Source organism: Bombus pascuorum, chromosome 3 (assembly GCF_905332965.1).
Source record: "Bombus pascuorum chromosome 3, iyBomPasc1.1, whole genome shotgun sequence".
NCBI lineage: Eukaryota > Metazoa > Arthropoda > Insecta > Hymenoptera > Apidae > Bombus > Bombus pascuorum.
The window spans coordinates 7538598-7566200 of record NC_083490.1 but is presented as its reverse complement, the minus strand read 5'-3'; the positions used below and the strand labels follow the sequence as shown (position 1 = coordinate 7566200).

Below are 27603 nucleotides of genomic sequence, written 5' to 3'. Positions count from 1 at the left end.
CGAGGAATAGAAATATGAGCGTGTAAAGAACATTTTCAAAATTTTATAACAAACCATTTCCAACTACACTTGCTGATGGAGCGTATCAAAGAATAATTTTGCTCGTATCACTTTTTTTATACATATTGTCGGAAAAAAAGGAATATTTGTCATAAGTAACAGTAATTATAAAAGCAACAAATTGTGTCAGAACGTATAAATTCCGTACGTTTAATTTCTGCTGGCAGAAAACTCCGCAGAGAAGTCTCGCGGAAATATTTCATCCGAATTTAAGTTGTCCGCTGTTTATATGCATATGAAAACTGCATGTTTGCGTTGTTTTAAATCTAGAATTTCACAGAAATCAGCTCGCTGAGTATCAAAATACATGTAATTTCTCTCACTGTAATATATTATTATTTGATAACAATATCTCCAATATACAGTATTCTAATATATAAAATTAGAAATTTAAAATACTATCAACACTAATAAAACGTTAATATCGATGAATATTAATGCTAAATTTTTAATACTTGACTTTTTAATTCGCTTTGTAGAACTATCCTGGTTATATTCGATTTTTATAATTTTTTCCTTTAAAATCGACTTGATTAGAAGAGAAAATTATTGCTGCCTTTTTACTTATTTATTTATTTTAATATACTCGATGATATTCAATACACTCCATAATTCTTCAAAAATATGCAAATAGGCAACGTCGAAGTTGTTTAGTCGCAATCATTACGTATTTCAATTAAATCAAATTACGAAACGCACGTTAAGTGGCTGAGTCGCTTTAAAATGGCCGACGGCCAGTTCCTCTCCTCGGTCTCTCTTTATTCTATTTCCCTCGCTACGAAATGTCTCTTTGTATGGCCACCACGCGGCAATTTAAAATTAATTGCAAAAGTCACATGGACCTAAGCGTAAAGAATTTTCGCTTGATCTTTGTTGTTCTCCCTTCTGTGGCGCGAGATTTATTTCCGTCCGCAATTATGTTTTAGCACCGCGGTATTATCGCAAATTTTACTTTCTGTCGCCCACGATTTTATCCAGAGCGTAATTTTTTACTTTTTTTATTTAAAAACTTCAAATCCACAACTGCCAGAAAAACGCTTTAAAATTCACTGGAAAATTGTCGGCATTTCACATGGTCGACGTTTAAAAATTATAATAATCGTCACTTGCCTTCTAAGCAATTAGAAAAGTTCCCGTACATTAGATTAATTGAAACATCTTGTTATTCTTTCTTTCTTAATATTCTCCTATTTGCCTATATTATGATTCGACCAATATAGCGAGATTCTATTCTTCAGATGTTTCTACGTCTACAGACGTAAAAGTCATTACTACCTAATGACAAAATCCGTAATCAGTTAGTTGCTAACCCAATAGTATGCTTCGCGATTCGATTTTATGTTCTTCTTGAACAACTTCGACGTTGCCTATTTGCATATTTTTGAAGAATTATGGAGTGTATTGAATATCATTGAGTATATTAAAATAAATAAATAAGTAAAAAGGCAGCAATAATTTTCTCTTACATCCTCTTTGAACATTCAAAATCGTTTGGCTTTCTAAGACGAGTGCAAAATTAAAATATGAAAATTCTGGGATCGTAGCAAGATTATAAAATTTGTTCGAAAAGAAAAGATAGAGAAATATCGAAAAATACGAATCTCTAGATTATTAACATTAGTTGAAAAATTTCTTTCTACCAACTCGTACATCTGTGTCACAACTTGTGTGTATTACTGCTACCGTACACGTGTGCCAATTGAAAATTCGCAAGCTGCGAAATGCCATGTATGCGATGCCACTGGACCGGGATTCTCCGTAATTAAGCAGACACGTTTGGCAGCGGAATGTCGCTGAAGATTGGTCTAGTCACGAGGGGGGTGGAAAGCGTTGAATACAGGGAACAGTGGTCGGGAATCGGAATTGTTAGTGGTCGACAGGAGGTGGGGATGAATAAATAAAAGGGCAAAGAACGAGCGAAACCGGCTTGTAGGCAAAATCGTTCGACGAATCGGTTCGTGGGCGGCACTGATCGCGGTGCGTTTCATTTTCAGCGAAATCATCTGTTGGCGATTGAAAGAATTTAAGTTGAAAGTCTCGTTACAATATCTACCGCGATCTTCTTAAACTAAAATCTCTATGGAATTTGTTAGTATTAAATTAAGTTGTGTAGATATAATAGAATCAAATTTCTTTCGAGTATTAATAAGTTGAGTTATGTGAATATCGTCGAGAGAGTAGAAACGAGTGCTTTATCGATTTTAAAGAACGATACTAATCACTAACTTTCTTGTTCTCGGTATTTTCATGTTTTAAAATATGAAACGATCTTTCAAAAATTGGAAATTCAAGTTACTCTGACGGTATAAATGTTCCAATTTTAGAACTTCTTGCCGCGATTCTAAAAATTCTAAATCTTTAATATTAAAGCCAACACTGTCGTATTTTACAAATACGTCAAACATTTCTTGTACGATCCGCGATACAACGGATCATAAAACAGATGTCGAAGAACGACGCGTTTCCCCTCGTTACATTCGCTTACTATCGCTGCGTGTAATATGTGTGGAAGCGGAACGTTATAATCGTCTACATATATATCATATATAGATCCCGCTACTCTTATCAAAAGTTGATAATCCATTGCAACTCCCATCCTCCACTTAACATCAATTACATCTATCATACCGCCAGCTATACAAATTATTTCCAAAGCAAATACATCCGTTCCAGTGATTTTGTCGAATCATTGATGCGATGCACCGGAAGCTCTTTAAAGTCTGGAAAATTCTCCTCCCGTCCGATGGATAATAACGATCGTTCAATTTTACGAGTAAGTTCGCGTGCCAACGGAGATAATTAAATCTAAAAAACGTGTCTTTGCTAGCGGCCTTGGCAGCCGGACAATTTGTACGTCTAATAAACCCAATTGCGCCTTATATAATGTACACCGAGCCGCGGAGAGCCAGAGGAGACGAAAATGTTCGATATTCGATGGCAAGGGTCGCCTCGGGGGAAAACGCAGACTTTTCCAACGAGTCTTGGCACTGAAAGCCATTCCGTTTCGGTTTCGTTAATCGCGTACACCTATTGGCTGGCAACGGCCGTGGAAAGAATCGCCATGGAACGATGGAAGTCGCGAACGAACCGCCGAGAGGTCGAATGGTCTCGTCGATTACAGATCGCAAGGGAACCGGAAACGCCCGGTTGAATCGCGCGCCGTTTCCATCTTGGTTAAATGCTCCGCGGCGGAATACTCGTCGTTACACGCTCGACTTCCTTACTTTGTTTGCACGATACTGCCTGTTAGGGTGTCAACGATCCGTGCACACATGATAATTAGCGTAGGGGGCTGGCAACGAGTTACATCTTTAAACGCGACAAGATCAAGCGTGACCAATGGTAGAAGTTAATAATCGAAGCTACGTAAATATGGTTAAGAATGGCGATTGGCGAGTTAATTTGTGTCGCTCGGGATGGAACCTATCGATCGGTTTGCGATATTCTCTTATTTTTCGGTTATTTTGTCGGTGAAAGATGGAATCCGATAGAGCGGGTTTAATATTAAATTTTCTTCTTATGATTCAATTATTATTTCCAAATTGCTATTTTATCAATACAATAGTATTTTTCGAAACTTGTTATATCTTTTTAGTGGAATATAAATTACGCGATAATAAATACCTAGTCTATATGTATACGTAAAATATCTGAGGATTTATTTGATTTTAGATGTTATTTGTTTGAGCGTTTGAAATGAAATATAGTTAGATTTTCGTTGATGTGTAAACATTCAGTGATGTATTAATTCACGGATTTATTACCAATAATAGCTAATAAACACCGGAAGTAGTAATGTCATATCCGGTATATTGCATCTCATTACTTCAACCATATATGGTATAATAATTGTAAATAATATTATAAATTATTATTTACAAGCGGATAGATCTAGAAATTATAATTTACTACTTTAACGTTGAAAGTGTTTCAGAATGATCGTACCTCTTTCAACTTTCTTGCACTAATATATCTACTCTTTCGTGCGATCTGATGATAACTAAATCATTTATTTTTCAGTTTGATCGAATTTCCTATTCAGGTTAACTCGATTCTGGTCAACAATCAGATATTTAACAATTTCTCCTTAAGATATTCTTAGAATGTCGGTTCGTATATCGTCTAGAGACATTGATTTATACATTCTTGATATCGAGTATTCAATTTATAGAATTTTATCTAACATATTTCCGGAGTTCAAGTTATTCGGCAATGCATTCTAAGTAAAATATAAATGAACTTCTTTAAGACCATATTTCTACCTATAATGAATAAACGTTCCAGCATTCTCGAAACTGTAAATTCTATAGATACTTCTTCGATTAATTTTCTCGATTGCCTTGTCACTTTCAGCTCAATTCATCACAGTTGGCGCACATTTAATCTAATAAGACAGGTATGTCGAACTTACGGCTCTGCGGATCGAATAGTCTGCTATTAGATTGTGTGCGGTTCCTGTTTAACATGTCCGAATTAATACATCAGTAGGTTTCCCTATTAATTAGCTTCTATGGAGCTGCGTTCGTGGTGAACCGGAACGTAGAATGTACGATATCGAGCTGCCACGGCGTTATACATTTAATACCTCAAAGACATTGAAGCAATACCACGCAACTGCTCGTCCAATTAAATGGTAATCAAGGAAAAACAAAAGCGTTGTTGTGCTTTGCATTACGTGTATCGTCTTTGTTATCGTCATAACCTGTTACTAAGAGAATGAATTATATCTCAAATATCGGAATCACTGTAGATTCATATTTTTGAAAAGAATTATTCGAATAGGCATAGTCGAACCTTTCAAATTTGTATTACAATATAGAATTCAATATTGAATATTCTATAACATTATTAATTATAATCCATCATTAATATAAAATATCATTAATATCTCTTAAAATACTCGATATCATGTTGTTTGTATGTAATGAAAATTATTACATCTCTCGCGTATATCCTGAAATTAAATATTTCTGTTAACTCATAAAGCCTTAAGAAAAGGATCTCCTATATTTAATATGTAATTTCGAGCTTTTAAAAGACCGTATCTTTTATCTAATTAGACGATATTTAAGCAATTAAACGCTTAAATATTATTAATTTCCGTTAATATCTATTGAGAATCTGTAAATTAACAACTTTCGTGCCTTTGAAACAAAGTTTTCACATGTAAACGTTTAAAAATACCATCTAGCATTATCCATAGTTCAAATATCTTCTAAGACTTCAATATTAATGATCGTTATAGATCAGAAATTGCCCGTGGACCACAGATCGGTGTTAATAATTAACACGCGGAGACTGCTTCATTATTATGCATCGATGCATCAAAATGCAATCGATTATTATACGAAAAATTCCCTTTCCTTGTGACTGAAATATTCTACGTATATATATGCGAGTTATCCAAGCACGAACTAAAAATTTCTGACTGCGAGAGCTACTCTGTCGCAGTGACTTATGTATGTGACTCACGTCTTATCTAGCTAGGCACCTTCTCATTCCTGCAATTCTTCCGTCTGGCTCTTTCAGTTCCTTGGATGACAGGGTGACGCTGGTTGGTCCGCATGACTCGTTCATCTTGAAAACTCGCTCGGAAAGGGGGTCACACCAATCTTTTCTCGCTTCTTTTCTCGCTTCTTTTCTCGCTTCTTTTCTCGCTTCTTTTCTCGCTTCTTTTCTCCCTTCTTTTCTCCCTTCTTTTCTGCTCTCGATTTCTACGTATACATGTATAGTATATACGACCATCGTTATCCCTTTAGCCGGTCGAAGTTTGAAAAGCCACGGCGAAACTGAGCCCGAGTTTTCCGAGTTTCGATCGTGTGCCACGAATTTGCTGATTTCGTTGATTCGTAAGCCGTTCGGTAGCCGAAGAATCTGTCGAGCTTGCATTTCGAGGTTTATTCGCTTGCTATACAGTATGTTATCTAAAGTCTAGTTAAGTTTCATAGATGTAATGGCAATGCGGCAAATGTGCAATTTACGCTTAAAGTTAATTTCAACTTTCATTAGCAATAGTTTGTATGAAAATATAAATGTAACATTTTGTAAACAATTCCAAATGTTAGTTTACTGATATATTCAATACGTACATATAGGTACTTAAAGAATACATATGTGATAAAAAGATATATAATATATGTACATCTCATATTACATATACCTACAAAATTTTTCATTCACTTTATAGTATGAACATGAACATATAGTATGAACATTCTATTTTGGATATGTTGTGTATATGCATTTTACATATTTCTACAGTTTTTAATATTGCGAAAATGCATAAAAGTTGGCAATCTGCGCATTGATATACCGTGTAGTTATTAGTTTAAATAATTAATTTTCAAAGAATGTATCGGTTATCTCTGCTTTTGACGACAGCGTCCAATTTTGCTGAACTCGCCATGCCTGTTTAAGGTGATCATTTAGATAGAGATAGTCTAAATTGCGTCACGACTTTGATACGGATAGCACGGTACAGCTTGTCACTTTGAAATTTCGTGGCCGATAGGGCTGGATACTTGTATACTGTTTGCGTATAACGCAGTTTCGTATACCAGAGTTAGATTAGATCTTCAGCCTTTCATGTAGTAATTAATTCTATACGATGGTGGGTCGTGGCTAGACGTAAAATATTTTCTGTTCAGAATTCACAAATTCAATGTGATCGTTTCGTTGGTTGGTTGTCATGTAGCCTATTTTGTAAATGATAGATTTCCTGGACTAAAAACATCTCTTTCTGCGGATAAATATATTCTGCGGATCAAGTATCTACATTGATTTTCACAAATATACTAAAATTAAGGGTTGAAACTACTGACGTAACTTAAAAGTAAAACTTAAAATTAACAACGCAAGCAGAAACTAAGACTTAAAAGTAAGGCTTAACACTAATGACGTAATTTGAGAGGGAGATTTAAAAGTAAGGTTTAACACGAAGACTTATTAAAAAATTAATTAAATTAAAAATTATAAAAATTAAAGGTTACGAGTAAGGTTTTAATGTAGAACTTAAAATAAAGAATAAATCCCTCATCATGTCTCGTCGTCCCTCGTCGTCCCTCGACATTCCTCGTTGGCTAAACAATGAGGCATAATACTGACTTAATCACTATCTTAGAACTACAATCAACTTAAAACAGAATACATTAAATCGCAGGTTACTGGCAGCCTTTCGCATCAAAGATCTTAACTTCAAGCGAAAATTAAAAAACGATACTTTGTCAAATTAATTATTCTACCTGATAGTTCAATATTTGAAACAATTACACGACGCAACATTTAACTTTTTGCTCCAAATTTCAAAATGTATTTTCGTGCAAACATCGCGCACATTGGCTTTAGCCAAGATACATTCATCTTAAAATTAATTGAAAGTAAAACACACACATCTCACGACATCCCACGATGCCCCACGGCATCCAAGGATGTCCCACGATGTCCAAAAGTGCCCAACGGGGCCCCCGTGAGGGGGTATTAGTCTAATCTAAATCATCCAAAATTCTTTTCGCGGCTTTTGGTGACCCAAACTAGACTGGTGCGTAGTTCTTAGCTTGGTATCGCTTTCCAAAGGTTAATCAACTGATTAATTTTTGGAAAACGATGCCAATTACCAGGTCTCACCACGTGGAGGTGACTACGCACGAGACCCGCCCATGATTTATTTAACATTATGCATCGGTCTCGACGTTCAACCTGTTGGCAGGAATGTCGAGTTCTGACTCTACGTGATCATGGGCCTGCGTAAAGAGATAGCTGTTTCGTAGCCTAACTGCGAAACATATATCTCCAACGCAGCGGTTACACGAATCTTTACAAGCGTAAAACAAAGCTTACACGACGCAATATCTATCTCCCACACAACGCAACATGTATCTCACGCACAACGATTACATGAATCGGTACAAACATCGTACAATAATTCGCAGCCCTATAGGTAACATTCCGTATCAAAGATACTTTTGCCTAACTTGAAACGAATGAAAAGAAATGAGGTTGCTATGGAAAAGGAGCTCCTACAATCAGACTATGAAAGAAAACCCGATCTCTCGAAAGAACTAACAAACCAACGCGACGTACCCCCGTGTACCAGATAACCCTAAGGTTCAGAATAACCCAAGCATTGACCTTCGCCCGATTCCTGTCACGTCGTTTGGATCTTATCACGGTCGATGGCACTTACCGATGATACCAGTGACCAGAAAATGGGACTGCGATTTAACACATTCCAACGGAACATGTTGAACTCGGGGAGGGACCGCTGAACCGTATTACAAAGGCAAGGCCCCAACAGCACAGTGGGGTCCACCCCCACGGATTCGATCAGAATTACGGAGGACGTGAAATGCAGGTCCCTGTTCAAGTACCGAAGTACCAATCGGACAGCATTGCAGAGCCGCGACTCAATCGTCAACAGATTTACAGGTATCACCAGCGTGATCACGGTCGATGGTACTTAACGATGATACCAGTGACCAGCAAATGGGCCTGCGATTTAACACACTCCAACGGAACATGTTGAACTCTGGGAGGGACCGCTGAACAGTATTACAAAGGCAAAGCCCCAACAGCACAGTGGGGTCCACCCCCACGGGTTCGATCAGAATTACGGAGGACGTGAAATGCAGGTCCCTGTCCAAGTACCGAAGTACCAATCGGACAGCATTGCGGACCCGCGACTCAATCGTCAACAGATTTACAGGTATCACCAGCGTGATCACGGTCGATGGTACTTAACGATGATACCAGTGACCAGCAAATGGGCCTGCGATTTAACACACTCCAACGGAACATGTTGAACTCGGGGAGGGACCGCTGAACCGTATTACAAAGGCAAGGCCCCAACAGCACAGTGGGGTCCACCCCCACGGGTTCGATCAGAATTACGGAGGACGTGAAATGCAGGTCCCTGTCCAAGTACCGAAGTACCAATCGGACAGCATTGCGGACCTGCGACTCAATCGTCAACAGATTCACAGGTATCACCAGCGTGATGACAACGCCCGCGATTCGAGGCAAACGACGAGCAGTCGTCGAGACGGAGGGTGTAATTGGGCAACCTATGAATCCAAAGAGTTGTCCAGTGCACGTTGACCCGCACGTACCCGAGATACGCTCGAGCGAGTACGCCACGCCGCAGTTTGAAAGAACTGAGCGATCGCGAACCGATAAATCACGGGAAGAATTTTTCCAATGTGGTAAGGGAGGGGATCAAGAGCGACGAGATTTATATTTTTCGTTGCAAGATGGATAAGTATCTTTGTACGGAATGAGCTTACAATGTACATAACATAGGTATCTATCTTATGATTAATTAAGGCTAAAACGCACGCATCCCACGATGTCCCACGATGTCCCACGATGTCCCCCGGTGCCCCCGCGGGGGGGTATTAGTCCAGTCTAGATCACCCATACTATTTTGGATGATCAAGACCAGACTATATTCAAGTAGTTTTTAGCTTGATATCGTTTTTCAAATAATAATACTAATATTTAAAATAGTAGTTGATGTATTATTATTTGGAAAACGATACCAATTACCGGGACCCACCACGAGGAGGTAACTACGCTCGGGTCCCATTTACATAAACAGTTTTTAAGCATTGGAAGCAGAGATGTCAAATTATTTTATAACAAAGAAGTAGCGTGTATTGAAATTTATTAAGTAGAATGGTTGTAGTACGTGGATTTGCATAATCATACTTGAATATTGAACTTATCATCGAAGAAACGAAACCATGCAAGATACCAATTGTAGTGCGTATGGATGAATGGTGAGTTGTCGCTGCTTTCGATTAAATTGCACTTGCTTCCTTCATTCCACGAATACGGTGCTGTTTCCTTGATTTTGAGCAGACATGGAAAATTACATCCCATCCATAGACACTCAATAGGTACACTCTGCGTTACCATTGTTTTTATATGAAATAGTGAAATGAGAAATTAAATGCTATATTTAAAATTAAAAAATAATGCTGTATAGAAATAAAATAGCACTTCAGGGACTTGAAAGATTTCGTAAATATTAAATAAAACGAAATATATCATTAATTTACTCACAACGAATTGATGGTATTCATTTAAATCAATGAATATAGAGTTGCTTCCAATTAATGGTACAACTGTTATAAATTAAGAGCATAATTACTTTGAATTAATGGGAGGATATGGTTATAAATTATTGCTATAATTGTTAAGAATTAATGGAGTAATTGTTTTAGATCAATGGCTTAAATGTTATAAATTAAAGGTTTGAATGTATAAAATAACAGTTTAAATGTGTAAATTAATAGCTTAAATGTTGTAAATTAATAGCTTAAATGTTATAAATTAATAGCTTAAATGTTCTAAATTAACAGTTTAAGTATCATAAATTAATAGTTTAAATGTTATAATAATAGCTTAAATGTTATAAAATATTAATTTAAATTTAATAAATTATTAGTTAAAATGTTATAACTTATTACCTTAAATGCTATAAAATAATAGTTTAATTGCTATAAATTAATAGTATGAATGTTTTAAATTAATAGTTTAGACATTACAATTTCATAGGTTAACTGTAATAATATAAAAACTACATTACTAATATGTCAACAAAAGTTCTTGGAGGTTGTTGATGTACACCGCACGAGATTGCAAGCGAAAATGAGCTCGCGCGCGAGTCGGATGTTTCTTATATAATATCTGGTGATGTTTCGGTTAACTAGTTTCCGTTAACTTATTGCAGCGAATGAAAATCATGAAAAGTGACTTTTCTATGATTACACAATCAAATTAAATAATTTTGTAATATTTATTCTAAATTGGAGCTTTTGGTAATTTGTTACAATAATCATTTTTGTAATTTTTATATTTTTTACAAGGTAAAACTATATTTTCGCTTCTGTGGTAATAGGTTTTGAGTTAAAACTATGTTAATCTATATTAAATGCGAGTTTATGAGAAGAATAATTGTGCTCTAATGGACAAACATAAAGTTGACTAGTGGTCAAGACTGTACACCTATCCCGAAGAAAAAAGAATTCATACAATATTTCAATCTGTAATAAGTGATTAGAAATTTTTTTAGAATCCTTCCATAAGATTTTTTATTTTTACCTATCATGATATTTTCTAACTTTTTTATAAATTTCCACAACTGAATTGTATATGCATACAATTTCGTATTTCTTTGCATATAAGTATCGTTATTCCGTAATTATCTACTAAATGTATAAATTTAATATATCTTCACACGCGCGCAATTCTGTTTTACTTTTTAATATAGCGTTGTATTAAAATTTTACTTCATTAATTTAATAGCTCGTGTTATTTTATTTAACAATTTTGGTTTATACTTAAAATCTATTTATTTCTACTTGTCGCAGGACAATTACGTAGTTCATATAATTAAATCATATTGATTCTCGATAAATATTTATTGTAACAAATGAAAGATTTTTATATGTTTGTCCGTGGAATTTTTTAAATACTGTTTGTACTGTTAATATTGTGTATACTGAAATATGTTTCATTAAATGGAAAATGAGGTATTTCACAATACTAAGTTCTGGTATAGTCTGACCATAAACAAAATGAATGTGTTATATACAACTAAAGAATCTCCAAATCCTTTGACAGCCAAAGAATCCTTCGATACCTAACGTTACTTTTAACATTCAATCACAATTTCCCTATAAATCTTTCTTCGCAGATTCAATTTTTCAATGAATAATTTTTTGATCCTCCTCTCAATAATTTGTCAACGAAATAAACTCGCGAACGCGAACAAAACATCTCGCTATACGTATAGATCTTCTCATCACTTGTCTGTCTTACATCGCTAATCATCGATAACTAGGATTGACACGAATCTGGACTAGCATAATCAATCATGTAACCAAGACACGGTCGCGATAAACGAAATCAACGAATCACCAGAGCATCGGAGCGTGTCCTTGCGCAATTTACGTGAAAAGCCGAGAAAACGAATATCAACGAATGATAATTAACGAGCGTTCGTTAGCAGGGCGTAATTACAGCGGAATCGATTAAGCGCGAGGGGCACATCGGTATTCCCGGCTGTTCTTGGAGCTGGGGATAACGCCTGACGAGAGAAAATGATAGCAGCAAGCACGAAATAAGGAGAGTCAACCCCAAGAGCCCCGACACGAGCCGTATTGGCATTGCTGGCAGATTCAATTTAAGATAGCCGCGAACTCTGGACTCTCTGAATACGGCGTGCTATATTAGAGTTCGTGGAAGTTTACTGTACCAACACCTCCCCAACACATCCATAAGGGGCGAGAGAGCCGGTTGAATTATGCTTCGCGGCGTTAACCATTCGCCCACGATGTATCCGGTGGCTTCATAATTTCTAATGGACACGCAAACATCGTTACACGCCGATTAAGGACTTAACAGTTTGCTTTTTTCGATACAAGTAACTAACATGGTCGATCGACTTTAATGTAGGAGGATTATATTATGGTTCCAGGAGATCTGTTAACTCGGCTCGTGTAATACAATATTTAGAATGTTACAGGAAGGAACAATTTTGAAAATTCCGGCAATGTGTGATAGTAAAATTATCATCTACACATCCGATGTAACGGAATAGGATGAGTGGAATGCCTGAGCACCTCGATCGATAGACTGCGGATTTCTATGGATTTATGCGATGTTTAATAATGTAAAAATTGATTTGCAGAGTTCGTACATATACGAGTATTATATAAAATATAGTACGGTGTTTCTCGTCATTTTGAATAGGTAAAATAGGTTTTTAATTGATAGATACAGGTATAGGATTTTCGAAATCATTAACTAGGAAAAGAATTTTTGCAAGTCATTCGTTCGGTTAGAAGCATTATTTTCAAATATAGAGCAAATATTTTTAGATATTTCGATATAATATAAATAAATATTCTTAAATATTAGAATGTACGGATATATTCGGCCAGCCCAGTGAACAAATGATTAACAGGAATGGATATATCCGTTCTCATCGATAAAAGGCAGAATATCTGTTCGAACAGCCATCCAGTTAGTCCTCCTTCTAACTAGCCGTCACGAAGATTTATCGTAATCGCGAATAAATCTGTCACATTTTGCCGACTGCTTGTGGAATTGTACGCGATATTCTTCGACGTGGAAACAACTCGTTGTCGCACTAAGGCAGATAATTTGTTACAAACAGAGATTTTCAACTCAAAGGCTTCTCTGCACCCGTTCACAGGGATCGGATCTTTTTCACTGATTCCTGTTTACCGAGTCTGTGATAACGAATCGAATTTTTCAGGTAGGCGTTATCTCGACGGAGATTTTTATTCGGATTCCCTCGACTGGGTTGATTTGCGGCGTCATATGTCTGCGTCCGTCGTCACAGTTGCGTTTGTCGAATCGATTGTTTCACAGTCGAATGCAAAACAAGCTCGGTTATTTCTATAAATATACTCGTAGTTAAACTTTGGTAACTCGTATTTCAAAGGAAGAGAGTCGAACTGTGGTGATTTTTCAATTTTTCGAGTAAGATAGATTTAACAAACGAAATCGACCGAAAGAGGATTTATAGCATAAAGTTAACATCTTATTAACTTGATTAAATTAATATTTTTCAAATTGAAGAAGCTAAAATAGGGACAAACTCGGATTTATTTATTTATAAAAATAAATTACAGCTTATACGAATCTGCCACAAGCTAAACGGATCGACTTCACACTTTTGTTTCTCAATTTTATTAAAAAACTGTAAAAATCCTATACTTACCGTTCATCGTCGTTATAACAGTTAATGTTATATCCATTCATGTCGTAAATATCGTGTTTGTATATATAATTTTAAAATATAAAAATATTACCGTATTTACTGATGAATATTTCTGTTATTTTCCGAAACTATATCAATTAGCATTAATCATTTCTGTATTAATACCATTTATAATTCTCTGAACAATTTGATATACAGAATGCGAGCCAAGAGATAATATCGCTTGTGGAATAGGCTGACAAATTAAGTTTTACTTGTCATACTTAGTCATTCTTCTTCATTTTTCGTGGAACATGATTACTAGTTTATTTACACGCGATGATCCCTACAATCTCGATGTTTTATATTACGCGCACGTCTAAATTTCTGACGTGTAACACGGACGAGTCTGGTCGAACAACGCGATAACTTATCTTGACGTATTTCCAAACGAAGTTGAAACTATGGCGAAAAGTTTTTGCTTTGGCGAAACTATTGTAATTCACGTAGTTTGGCGAAGCCTAATGAATGCTGAAACGTTTGTTCGAACTTCATTTTATCTAATTTCGAACGAGATAACTGGAAACTATGTTGATCTTATTTTACGATAGATCGTTCTTTATTTTCCGCTATTTGACTTTTCTTCTTCGTTCTTGGGAATTTAATCTTGAAATCTCTCGATACTCTTCCTTGTTTCACTATGTTAACGCGAGCTACGTTAGGAGACTTAACGTGACCATATCTCGTAACATAAATCCACTTTACTTCCCTACTGTGTAATCTCGCAAGTCGAATTCCTATTTCAACGAGAGACAACCATGTTCCATCCCCGCATTGATTAAAGTTTTAACCCCACGTGATTCCTAGCCAATCTCACCCTACTTCCCTTCGAACGAGCCTTTAAGATCACATCTCTCTGGTCCGTGGTGACCCCCATTGACCCTTATCTATGTTCCCGAGAGCAGATCTCGTTTATTTAACTGGATCTATGGTTGCACTCGAAGCCATTCGTTTTTCTTTTCTCTCTCCTATCAAATCTGTCGTTTTTTAATTAATCGTAATAAACGGTAATATCGTACATTCAAAGAAATGGTACTGTGACTTTTTGTAAAAATATTATTGGACCGTGCTTTGCCATAATGCTGTTGCCACGGTAATTTTATGCAGCTTTTGATGCTTATTACTTAACGGTGTTTCTTCTTCGATCATACTCTTGTTTATTCTTTTCCTTGCATACCTCATAATTCATTAGATAATTCATAAAATGTACAATACCGATAAGTTCTATTAAGAATTACGCGATTTTTCTGTATAAAGTACTGTATCGCTAGAAATTTGCTTCCAGGAAGATTGTTTATCTCTACGTAAAACAATAATTAAACGTTTAACTAATAATGAATGTTAATAATCAAAAGACGGGAATGGCATCATTATTATACATCAATAAATTATAATACAATTAATTATTATACGTTCGTATGATATATTCGTGTAATATATTCACGTGATACTATTTTTGTATGGAACGAATAATCCATATAACTGAAATGCGTATAATTAACTGTACATATAATGGAAGTTCACTCGTTCTCTCCAATACCTACGATTTCTCGTTCGAATAATAGAAGTTCAGATGAGTGAATTCAATCGGCAGAACTTCAATTAATCGGGCGCTAACTAAAATTTCCTTTTCATAAATGAAGTTCGAATAAATGCAGTTGTACTAAATGACGTTATTATTCTCCTCCTGAACTAGAATATTCTACGTATACCCGGGTTGTTGAAGCATAAACTAAAAATTGTTGACGCCGGAAGACATAATTAGGTTGCTGCATACATTTTCACTATATAAGTCGATATAAAGCGTGGTTCCAGAGTTGAGTGGAGGCGAAAGAAGATATTTTCATTAATCCCTTAATGATCAAGCGTTAAGAAAGGTTTCTATAATGACAGAATGAAAACGCTAAATAATAAGACCGATGGGATGCAATAATTTCTGTTTTTTTAAATGACAGCTCCGAAGATTTCTATGAAATTTTACTATCGCAACAGTCGCACCATCATAATTTTACCATCTCGCTACAGTAAATTAAATTTTTAATGAAATTTCAAAATGTTTAATATAACATGTACGATGTACACACGAAAGTTTTCTATGGTTAGTGTCGAAATATTTTCGCCGGTCATCCTGAATGGACATCGTAAATGAAATTTCTATTATATATACATGACTCAACTCGAAAAAAGTATGTTTTCCAGAAAATGAGAAACGCTGATTTTGGATATAATCAAATCAAATTTCTGAACGAGGAAAATAACGCTCATAAAACAGCTTCAAGTGTTCTTTGTTTCTCATTTTTAATTTTTAACTCTGGAAAATCAACCTTCGTATCAGTACACAATTAACAATGAGATGCATTTGTAGGATGCAGCACAGTATCAAATATCTCTATCTCAAACATCGATATCTCGACTCCTAGCCGCTCGAATTACGAAGATAAACGAATAAGATTTTCATAATCGGACGACGAGCGTCCCTGTAACATTTTCGCGGTGATAACTCGAAAATCGTGATTTTCAGTTTGCTTCATCAGGACAGACCTGAAAAATGCGTCATCTAATCATCGTGAAAGTTTAAAAACTACGATATAAATATCTAGATTTTGTAGAAAATAAAAATCTCAACGCGAAAACCATCGGTTTATGCAACGTCTAATTAATACGTGGCTAATGTCAGGTTCTGGAAATAGCGCGCGGCATTTTCCATTCGCTACACGGCGCCCATTAAAGACAAATCCCGTCGGTCTGAATCGATCGAACTCATCGAGCACTGAGCTTCGAATTCTGGTGGCTGCCGGTGAATCAGAGTAGAACGGGACGGGTTTGCATAGGATTCTCGCTGATCTAAAATTCGAAAAGGACCGGGCGGACGATGACAGATCAATACACGCCCCATCCTTCTCTTCTCCTTTCCCTTGCTGCTGCTCCTCGTCCGCGGAGAATCTTCCGCCCTTACTGCAATTCCTTTCGTGCGCTCTCCCCTATAATGGAGCGCCATAGAAGCGGGCTGTCTTCTTCCCCAGACTGATCCTTTTATATGATAATTGCAACGTATTTGCCAGAGATCGTGTATAAACTGGCGGGCTTTATTGGGACGAAGTACAGTGCATTGTGGCCTGGCCGCAAGGTCGACAGATTCGAGCTACCCATCCCTCCGCGCCTTTCTCCGCTTTCTTCCGCATTTTCGTGTCTCGAACGTCTTCGTCATCTTTGCTAGACGCTTTTCCGTACAACCTCTTACCACTCTCCCTTTTTTCCCCCGTTTTGTCTATCTGACCCTCTCTCATTTCTTCTACCCAACCAGGAAATTGTGATTTCTTGCTGTTTCGATTTTTTGAGAGACGACGAGGAAGGGAATGAGATAACGGTGAAAGCTCGATAGGAATGATTTTTCGTTCCCAATGGACTGCGTGTGTTACGTGGATTTCGATGGAGTTTTAATGCGGTACATTGTTTTCGTGTAACAAAGGGTTCGGTACATATGACGGTCTGTAACGTATCTCTCCGGTTTGTTGTATTGTTAATAAGAACGACTGTTGGGTAATGTAATGGTAGTTTATAATATAACAACTTTACGATTTCAGACTAACAAAAAATGTAGAAAATTTTGAATTATAATTATATATTCATCTATCACAGGGTTTATCTTTATCGTTATATTGGCTTACAAAGGTTGCGTCGAATTTGTAAAGAATACACGTATTCATTGTTAGATATCAGCTGTTTTTGCAGTTAGGGGAGATATAAGATGTATAGAAAATACGTGTATATAGAATGTATATAGAACTATATAATATAACGTGTATATAGAAATACAATACATACACGTTACTAAACAGTGAAAGAGCTTATACATAAATTTTAACGTCACTATCATAAGGGGCGAAAATACACGACAAAAGTTCTTTAAAAAAGTTTGGGAACTTGTAATTTGTCCTCTGAACCTATTTAAAAGTTTCTCTATTAAGATGATGTATTTAATCTACTTTGCCGCAGAATCATTAATATCAAATAGCTTTACAAGTTAGTCCTGCGAAGCATACTGTAATCTCGTGCATTATGGTCCTTCTTGCAAATTTTTTCTATAATTATTTATTACGATACAGTAAATATATCCACTGATCGTGATAAAATATCCTAATATATATATAAATTATAATGTGCAGTTATTGCAATTATTCTCTTAAAACGACATTTTAAATTAACATTTAAAGTGTGAAAAATATAAAGGGAGAAAATAAAGATGGTCACTTCAGTTACCAAAAAGTGTAGCTAGTAGATGATTCAGAGTGATGCTTAAATTATAACATCGAAATATGAAAACATTATATCAATTGAATCGCATCAACTGAAATCATTTAGTCTGTCCACTTCGGCATTCCTCTCGAACTGCATTAAACTTTTCACGCTACAATATCCTACAATCTCGCCCTCAATTTGTTATAAAATTTAAATTATACTAAATTTATTACGCGCTATAAGTTAATACATTATTGATGGTAGACGTGAATCGACGTTTTCATTTTATGATCGTCGAGGACGTGAAACGTGAATCGACGTTTTCATTTTATGAACGTTGAGCACGTGAAACGTGAATCGACGTTCCTCATTTCATAAACATTGACGCATTTTCCAAAAATATGCCGCAACTGCGGTAACATTTGTTTCACAGCGTACCATCAGAAACGTTAATGTTACTACGTCCAGACATCAGTAGGAACAACTCTCCAACCTATTCTTGCAATTCTCCAAACGCATTAACCTCAACCTTAACATTCTCTAACTTTTTAGCCACCAAAGGTGACCACCCTTGAGAATTTCAACAATCACGATCGGTTCACCGAGTGTTTAACGATTAAAGATTTCTCGTGTGGTCCATCCAGGCAACGGTAGAACGCTGGCATTTCTAATTTATCCATCTACACACACAGCAATTCGAAAGCTCTCTTACGAGGCCACTAAATATTCATGTAGAGTCATCGCGAAAGGAAGAAGAGTAGCGGAACGCCCGGAGGGTTCTAAGCAATTTCAAAGAAAAGATTATGTTTCCGCGGACAGAGGCGAATGAGAGTGGCTGGATGCCGCAAGAGCCGGCGTGGGGGTGGATCGTCGACTAACAGGGAGGAGGAAGAACTAGCGAAGGGGTGGAAGGGCTCGGGGAAAAAAGTGAAACTAATTTTCGTTCGAGCCTGAGCTCTCTCTCTCACTCGCTCTTTTTCTCTTCTTTCCCTGTTCCCTGGGTTGGTTCGAAAAGTTTCCCCTGCTTACCTAGCAGGAAGTTGCTTGGTATCCGCGGTACGTTAATCCCGCAAATAGATGACTTTACGAAATGGTACGAGGCTGTCTGGGAAAACGGCGAATCCCACGGTAAAAAGGATAAGCTCGCGCAGCCCGCGGGATGTTGCTCGTTCTACCTTCTCAACCATGCTGGAAACGTGCCGCCGTTTTGTAGACTGCTAGGATATCGGTCTCGTGTTATCTGTACGAGAACCTGACAAACATTCCTTCGTGATTCCGACCTGCCGCCGTAATTCGTCGAACTACGTTGCTCCGTGCAGCTTGAGGGCTGCGCCCGCTGGCTGTTGATTGCAAAACGGCGGGGGTGGAATCTAGAAATTGACACGTGTTACGGGGAACAGATGGTATTTGTTGGTCCAGAGCGACACGTAGTTTTGTACCGTGTTTAGTGTGCCTTGAGCTTCTGGTCGATATTTGTGACTGTAGGATGTTCGACCTCAGACCTGTTCAATAGGTCGGAGGATTAAATAAGGTTGCAACGTTACGATTATTATTTTCGCTTTTACAGTTACTTTCTTGTGGACTTACTAGCGTGCATGTTAGTAGATGATGATTAAAAAAGCATACGCTGAAATGCAAGGTGTGATTTACTTGGTTATGAAGATTGTTAGTCTTAACGGTTGTTAAATGAAATGCTTTATTTTAGTTGTTTAAAACAGAGATATTGCCCGGATCGCTTCGTTCTTCGTCCGATGCATTTGAAATTATCGTTTAAAGAATCGTTCCGTAATATTTCGCAACACATATACAAGTGTGTCTATTCGTCATTTTTATTAATTACTGATTCTTTAACCTGTCAAATTGAAACTTTTATACTTATGGGATTAAAAGATAATAAAGATAAATCGATTTTTATAAATTATGACACGAGCAAACATATTTTTAACGGGAATAAAACGATGGATAATAATTCTTCAAATGGAAGAATTCAAATAGAAGAATTATTATTTCAAAATGATTAAAAATTTGAACGACGAGTTGGTAATAATTAATTTTATAGCATATTTTCCTACCTTCAAATAGCCGATAAATTCATTTATATCTTCCTTTTCTATTAAATATATTTCTACGTAAATCAAACATCGATTCGATCTCAGCATGAACAACGATCCATTTACAGAGCTGCATGTTTTTCGCATTTTCAGAGTGTTTTGTGGAACAGCTTACAGCTACGGATCAAATTCTATTTCAAGTCGTATCCTGGACGTGGCACCCGTTGTTTTTAATTTTCCAAAACGTAAAAAATTCCGTTGGCAGAGGTTTTTTTCAGGCGTTTCCAGCAGACCCATTTTAATCCACGGCACGTTGCAGCCGTTGAAACGGGTGGGAAGCTCGACCGCTTTCACAGTCACTTAGTTCCTCAAGTAGAGAGAGGGATAAGAAGGACAGAGAAGGTGGAAGGAAAAGGGCCAACAGAAGAGCACTTAAACACTCTGACGGTTAAATTTAAACTGCCCCGTGTTGCGCGGACTATCATCCCTCGGTGTTGATCTGCACGGTAATCTCGAGATTCGACTGATGCTGTCTTCCCACTTCCGCTCTCGGTTACTTAACCTACTTTCCCCTGATCGTTTCCATTCCTTCCTTGAATGTTGCTGTTCATTGCCGTTCTTTTGTGCTTTTTTCTATTGCGTGAATTTGATTCTGTTTTATACTGTTTAACTGCAAGGATTGCGAAAGAAACTGAAAGATAGTTTCATGAAAAATCGTTATTAGCAATTACATACTTTTTTTTAAATGATAGAATTTTACTATTAAAATATTGACAGTGATACGTTCGTAGATTCAAATTTCAATAATTACGCTGTTAATAAGTTTTATTTTATTGGTTCATCGATTATTCCTAATTTATATGGAAAATATTTCTTCGTCAACTTCCATATTCTGTAATTAACACTGTATCTTCTTCTTGGTGCTGCTTTATTTTCCAATGCTTTATTACTTCACGTTATCTATTAGTTTCTTTCTTATTGTTAATAATAATAATTAGATCAGTAATACGTGATACTCAATTGTTTCTACTGTAAACGTATTATTTGCAGGAAAATAATAAAATAAGAATCTAGAAAAATTCAAATATTCGTTCATCGAGCTTCCTTTTATAACAAGAACTAAGTTGTTTCAGGTGCAGCGGTAACTACGCCAGGTCATCTGCTTCATCGTCCTTCTCTCCACTCACTTTTTCCCTTGTTCCAATTCGTTTCCCCATTTCTTTCCTTTCGTCCGTGTCATTCCATCTACCTTGCTTCCTTTAACCACTAGCTAGAGTTCCCTGGCCCTGCATCCAATTTACGTGCTATTCCACCTGTGTTCACGAACCAACGTGTATTTAGACGCGTTCGAGCGGTGTGCAGCAGCATAAACGCTTGGATGTTACGACATAGCAGAGACATAGCGTTTCACTTCCGCAAGAATCTAATGGCTATGGCAAACGAAGGACCATCCAGAAGAATCCTTTTACTTCGAGTCTTCTTACAGACTCACATAATCCCTTAAGCATCTTCCATTGGATACAATAAACATTTTAAAAGCGTCCAATGATTCTTTTATATTGTAAAAGATTAATAAAAGATTAACGCTATTATACCTTTTATTCCTCTGCAAACATCAATTTCCTCGTAACCAACGAGAGTGTGATGGTGAAAATGTGAAAAAATTGCTTGTAAATAAAGGTTTTTGAAAATTTACTGTTTCTGATTCATTACACCTGTATTTGTCCATCATGTATGAAAAATAACGTGATTTGTGTTTATCTTTTTCAGAAAAAGAGGAAAACGAATATGAAAAATTCGAAGCGTAATTGATGATATAGTTTGTGCACTTTTATTGGAATCTGAAATCGATTTTTCAAATTGTATAGAATTGAAATTGTTCTCCATACGTAGATTTCTATTCTATATAATATTTTTTTATTTAGGATTAGTTTCTGCCGTATAGTTAATCTTTTTCTCTTAATATCCTCTAAAATTCTAACGATCGATGAATTATTTCGTGTTTTACGAACTTTTTTATTCTACGCTTCCAGAACTAAGACCGAAGAAAATGGGAAAGTAAATGGTATACGATTGATTAAAAAATTTCCTTTATCTCCGTCTTACAAATTATTTTACTACTTTGATATCGATAACGCGCTTTATATCGTATCTTATTTTTAAAAAAAAACTTGCTTTTATATGCATAATAAAATAACAAAAGTGACAAATGCAAATACGCTGCATAAGGTATACACGTAATAATGTAACCATAATCTGTTCGAAATTCCCAAACGAAACGATTGTCGTATCTGTAAATTTCTCTCTAACGATAGTCTTTCATCTCTGTTTCAGGTAAGTGAGACGATGCAACTAATCGCCGAGCAGAAAATCGACGGCGAGGTATACGCTTTGACTGGTAAGACAATGCTCTCTGTTTTTGAAATTGTCGCGCCAAGGAAGGTGGTCGTTCCTCGCAAAATCCCATTATTAAAAAACGAGTGGTCGATGCGCTTTGACGATTAACCTCCCTTTTCGTGCTCGTCCCTCGCCGCGTTGTCGCTTCAATTATAATTACGGAATCGCGGGACCGTTCACAAAGCGACAATAGAAATGCCATTGTCGTGGAGCGGAACGTCAGAACGTGGCGGGAACAGAGGAGAAGGAAGAACGTGAGAGGGTATTAACGAGAGAAAGGAAGAGGCACGTAGCTTGTTAAATAAACTATCGTGAATGTGGAGGATAACGGGCGCGTACAAAAGGCTCGATTATACTCGTCTATCGACGTACGCTTGATACAAAGTAACGAGTTAATTAAAAAGCAATCGGTTCCTTTTCAATTAACGACACGTTTCTTTGGCTCGACCTTGCGTAAGATTTCCCCTCGTATGAATTCTACTCTTTGAACGTTGCCGTGCTGTTTCAAACGGCACGAAGCACGTGAACAATTTCGAAAAATATATCCCGAGATTGTTAACGCGCCGAGAATAAATACCTTGGCAGGAAAAATAGTAGGTTAACGAATGTAATTTCACTCGCAGCACAAATACCGTGGAACTGTTTGATAACTGGGTTAAAACGGCAGGCCGAGTTATCCGCTCGTTGCAATTAATGGCTGGGAACATTTTCAGGCAATTTTCTTCCCCGCTTCAAGCGAAGATTTCGTGTTCGTTCTTTAAATGGTTTGTACTTGAACATTTTATATCCTCTTGCGCAGGAATTTACCGATTTCGTTGAATCAACGACTTTTAAAAGTTTGCTCTGGTATTCGTACTAATTGTTAAGAATCACATTTTTGTGTTTTTCAATTAACGAAGTTTGAAACATTTTGCGTATTTTAAAATAAAAAGTCACGGATGAAAGTATTCGTAAAAGTTACGATTTACAGTAGATTCGGACCAAGCTTTCTATACTTGTAAATTTTTATCAATACTTTATTTTTCCGAGGAATACTTTGAATTGTTACGAATCGTTATAAACATTGACCACAATTATTTTTTATACCACTCGCAATTAGTATCTTAGAACCAAAATTGAATAGTTTAGAACGTAAAGGATGATATATCGCGATTATTGAAATATTTTCAGTGCGCTTTCGTTTCAAGAGGAATCGTTTAGAATGGTAATTGCACTTTGAAGTACGTTATATGGTCTCATCTTCGAGGAACCGTTTCAAAGTTAACAAATGATTATCTGCTGGTGACAACCTAACATGACACGCATCCAATTCTATGCAAAAGATTTCAAGTCCCGCTTTCCGATATTTAAAGAAGTTTATGCATCGTACACTCGTGCTTGTATATCAGTGCTTCCACACTGCCGATTACATCCACTCAATCTGTCAAACTGTCAGCATTTTTGTAGATACGTTTCTGACATTCCAAGAACACAGAAGAAAACATACACACATATTTCCATAACATTATCCGTTTCTATACATTTTTCGAAATCCGTAAGGCAATCTGCATATTTAATTAAGCATGCAGAATTGTAAAAACGTAATATTTCATTCCTTAGACAATATGATTTGAAAATACAATTTTCCAGTATCATTGTTTTCCAATTTCTTTCTGATGCAAAGTCGTGTCTTGATAGCATTCAGCTGAGAAGCTAAAAATCCTACTCGAATTTATTTTATACTGCTGCTTAACACAGTATCAGTAGATGATTCTCTTTTTATCAAAATATGCTAAATTCTAACTGTGGTTGCACCTGAAAAATTCTTCATTTTTATAGGCTGCATCCTTTCTACGTAACATGATTCATTTCCAACTGACAACGAATTAAAGGATCAGCAAGCAATTTAATACTAATTTAATCAAACACTGACTCGTTGTTTATTTATTATGAATCTTGTTAATTAATATACGTAACTTTGCATTACACCCATTCATCACATAGTGCATTACATAGTACGTAGTAAAAAATGCAATAAGAGTCTGAAGGATAAGAAACAGTAAAATTACAGAGCAGCTATTTGCGACAGAAAATTATAAGATAATTATAATTCCAACTGACAATGAGAAAGAGGATCCCAAAAGATTGAATACTAATTTCGCCAAATATTTACTTGTTATTTATTTATTACGAAACCTGTTAAACAATATATATATCTATTATTATATATATAGTTTCACATCTACCAGAAGAAAGATGCAGCAAGAGTCTGCAGGATAAAAAACAGTAAAATTACAGAGCAGCTATTTGCGACAGAAAATTATAAAATAATTATAATTCCAACTGACAATGAGAAAGAGGATCCCAAAAGATTGAATACTAATTTCGCAAAATATTTACTTCTTATTTATTTATTACGAAACCTGTTAAACAATGTATATATCTATTATATATATATATACCACCAGAAGAAAGGTGCAGCAAGAGTCTGAAGGGTAGGAAACAATATCGCAAAATTGCAGGGCGGCTATTTCGCGTTGCGACAAGAAATTCTTTGAAGCAACCCCTTTGTTTCGCTTTCCTGGCCGTTTCTGGCCACGCGCAGGCTACAGCGGAAGGTTCCCCAGAGAATAGATGCTCGTCATATCGGTATTTAATCTAGAGCCTTCGCTTCGCATTCTCGGCAGCTTTTCCTTGCGCCACTCACGTTCTCTACTCACGTTGTCTAGTCACGTGTACACGGCTATGTTTGCAAGCGTTCACGGTATCGGTGTTTCTCATCGCGCTCATCCCGCACTCCTTTTCTTCATTCTATCCCTGCCGAGGCTGAAATCATACTCGATTGAACCTATCTTCTTCGACTGTGTTCCTTAATCGAAGTCTGAACACGTCTCACTGGAAGAAAAGGTGGAGGACGATTATTATTAAATGATATTTTTATACACCGCCTTTATAACGTTCTCAGTTATTGATAGTTGGAGGAGAGTCGATAAAAATCGCACAAGTATTGTAAGATATGCTGTGGGTAAAAAATTTGGAAACTCTCTGACGATCTTTATGTAACGTAATTTCACGTTACAGTGTAATTAATGAATACGATAATACGAGGTTCACAGGTGAAAAATATAAGTTAGATTTCTCTTGTTTTGTGAAAGAACAATTTTAAGATTCGATATGCCGTCGGCCAATCACACGTCGATGCTATCTTTGCATCTGATTCTGAAATTAGATATATATTTTTATTATCGGGCTAGGTATCTATGAAATGTCATATTAAAAATACCATATTATGAAATAATATTTTCCATACGAAAAATATTTTCGAAAGTAATTGAAGAAACTTATATCTTCGAATATCTCAAGTTTTTGTATTATTTCAAATCTTCTTCTTCTTAACCATCAAATGACATAATACTGAGGAAATTGTTCTAAAAATTCATACATCCAAAAGGAAGTTACAATTTTCCGCGAAACAGTAACAACGAATAATTGCTTCAAATAATATATCGAAGAGTATAACAACATTTATTCGTACAATTAAAAAATAGAAGAACTAACTTGGTTGTTACGTTCTAATTTCAAGAACTTTATCTCGAAGCTTCAAAGTTAAGAAACCAAGAAGAATTATCTGTGAATGCTGATCGAATCAAAGATCTATCTTTTGTTAACGTCTCTCGTTTCTCGTCGGAACGTACGATATTACGCGAGACGTTAGAAGGTGGCCCAGTTAACGAAACTATTATATGGAAATAGCAGAGTATGCGCTTGACAGATGGATGGTGCTGTGCTTGTGGATATTTACAAAAGTTAGCGCGCGTGGGCAACGGTGGAGGTGGATGCTATCGTGGGTGAGTGCGTGTCAAGAGGCGAGCGAGTGAAAAAGGCGAGTAGGTGGTGACGAGAGTCAAAGGATGTATTGTCGTAACGAGTCGTAAAAAAGAAGCTATAAAAAAGGTTAAAACGCGCCTCGACCTGACCAACGGTGGTTAGAAATCGTCGGTGAGAAGAGGCATTCACTAGAAGCGTAGAAAACGACTTCGCGTGGCACCATTCTACCGCTAAGATCATCAGAGATTGCACCAGTTCATGGCGGATGCTTTTAAGGGCGCGTTTAACTCCTAACGGATCCTGCGGGAATCGATGAAATTGCTCGTGCATTTCATTTCTTCTCTTCTTTGTTGCTTTTCTTTTTTTCTCCTTGTACTTCGGAGATTTATTGATCCACCTAAGACCTCGTAACTGAATGCATCTCGCGAGCTCAGGTTAATTCTTGCACGGTCGTATTTTATTTATCTGTCTGTTCATTTAACGGGAAGAAAGACAAATTTATCGTATAGCAGTAAATATAATAAAAGAATAGAGAATTGAGCTAGAAATCGCTGAGAAATTCAAATTGACATATTAGGCAATTTTTTACTTTATCTCGTACGCGGTTAATTTATATTACAGAAATTTGTATAAGATATAATTTCAAAGTACAAGAATTTTATATAGAAGAGACACACTTTTATCTGACCAGCGATTAAACGATAGTATGATTTATTTGATATAATGTAAACGATTCTTTTTATTTACTTTTACCTTTCTCTTTTATTTTCTGATATTCTGTATAGTACTAAAACACTTTCTTAATTTGTGTAATACGATATAACAAACTTCCATTGAGATACTCTGGTATGGAAGAATTAAAATTATTTGAAACCGGCTGCTTTTGTAATCCGTAATTGTTAGAATTTAATCTTGAAGTTAAGATTAATAATCTGTGGAAGACACAATGTTTGTGTTGAAATAATATTCAGTGATGTTTATTAAACAGAACTACAGAACCTGATGTATATAAGCGAGTGATATAATTAACAACGTACACAAGAATTGTTAATTGTTGACCAGTTACTCTCAGTCTGGACTTAGGTAGTGACCCATGATCCCTTAAATTATTTTGAACCCCACTCTCTATATAGTAACGAGTATGACCTGTGTAAGTGTTCTGTTCAAATGCCTGTGTGGATCTCTGTGTAGGGGTACTTATACCTATGCGTGAAATATCGTTGCATGAAGAAGTGGAACAGAAGCACAATTTCGGCGATA

General features: G+C 36.3%; 1 protein-coding gene across 1 annotated transcript in view; it reads left to right on the top strand.

The window, feature by feature from the left end:
- The window catches only part of LOC132905635 (E3 ubiquitin-protein ligase MIB1-like), a 243809-nt gene that overhangs the window by 36499 nt on the left and 179707 nt on the right, over positions 1–27603 (top strand). The window contains exon 2 of the mRNA XM_060957140.1: positions 22474–22537. The gene's annotated coding sequence lies outside the window, so the exon portion shown is untranslated. The remainder of the gene's footprint in view (positions 1–22473; positions 22538–27603) is intronic.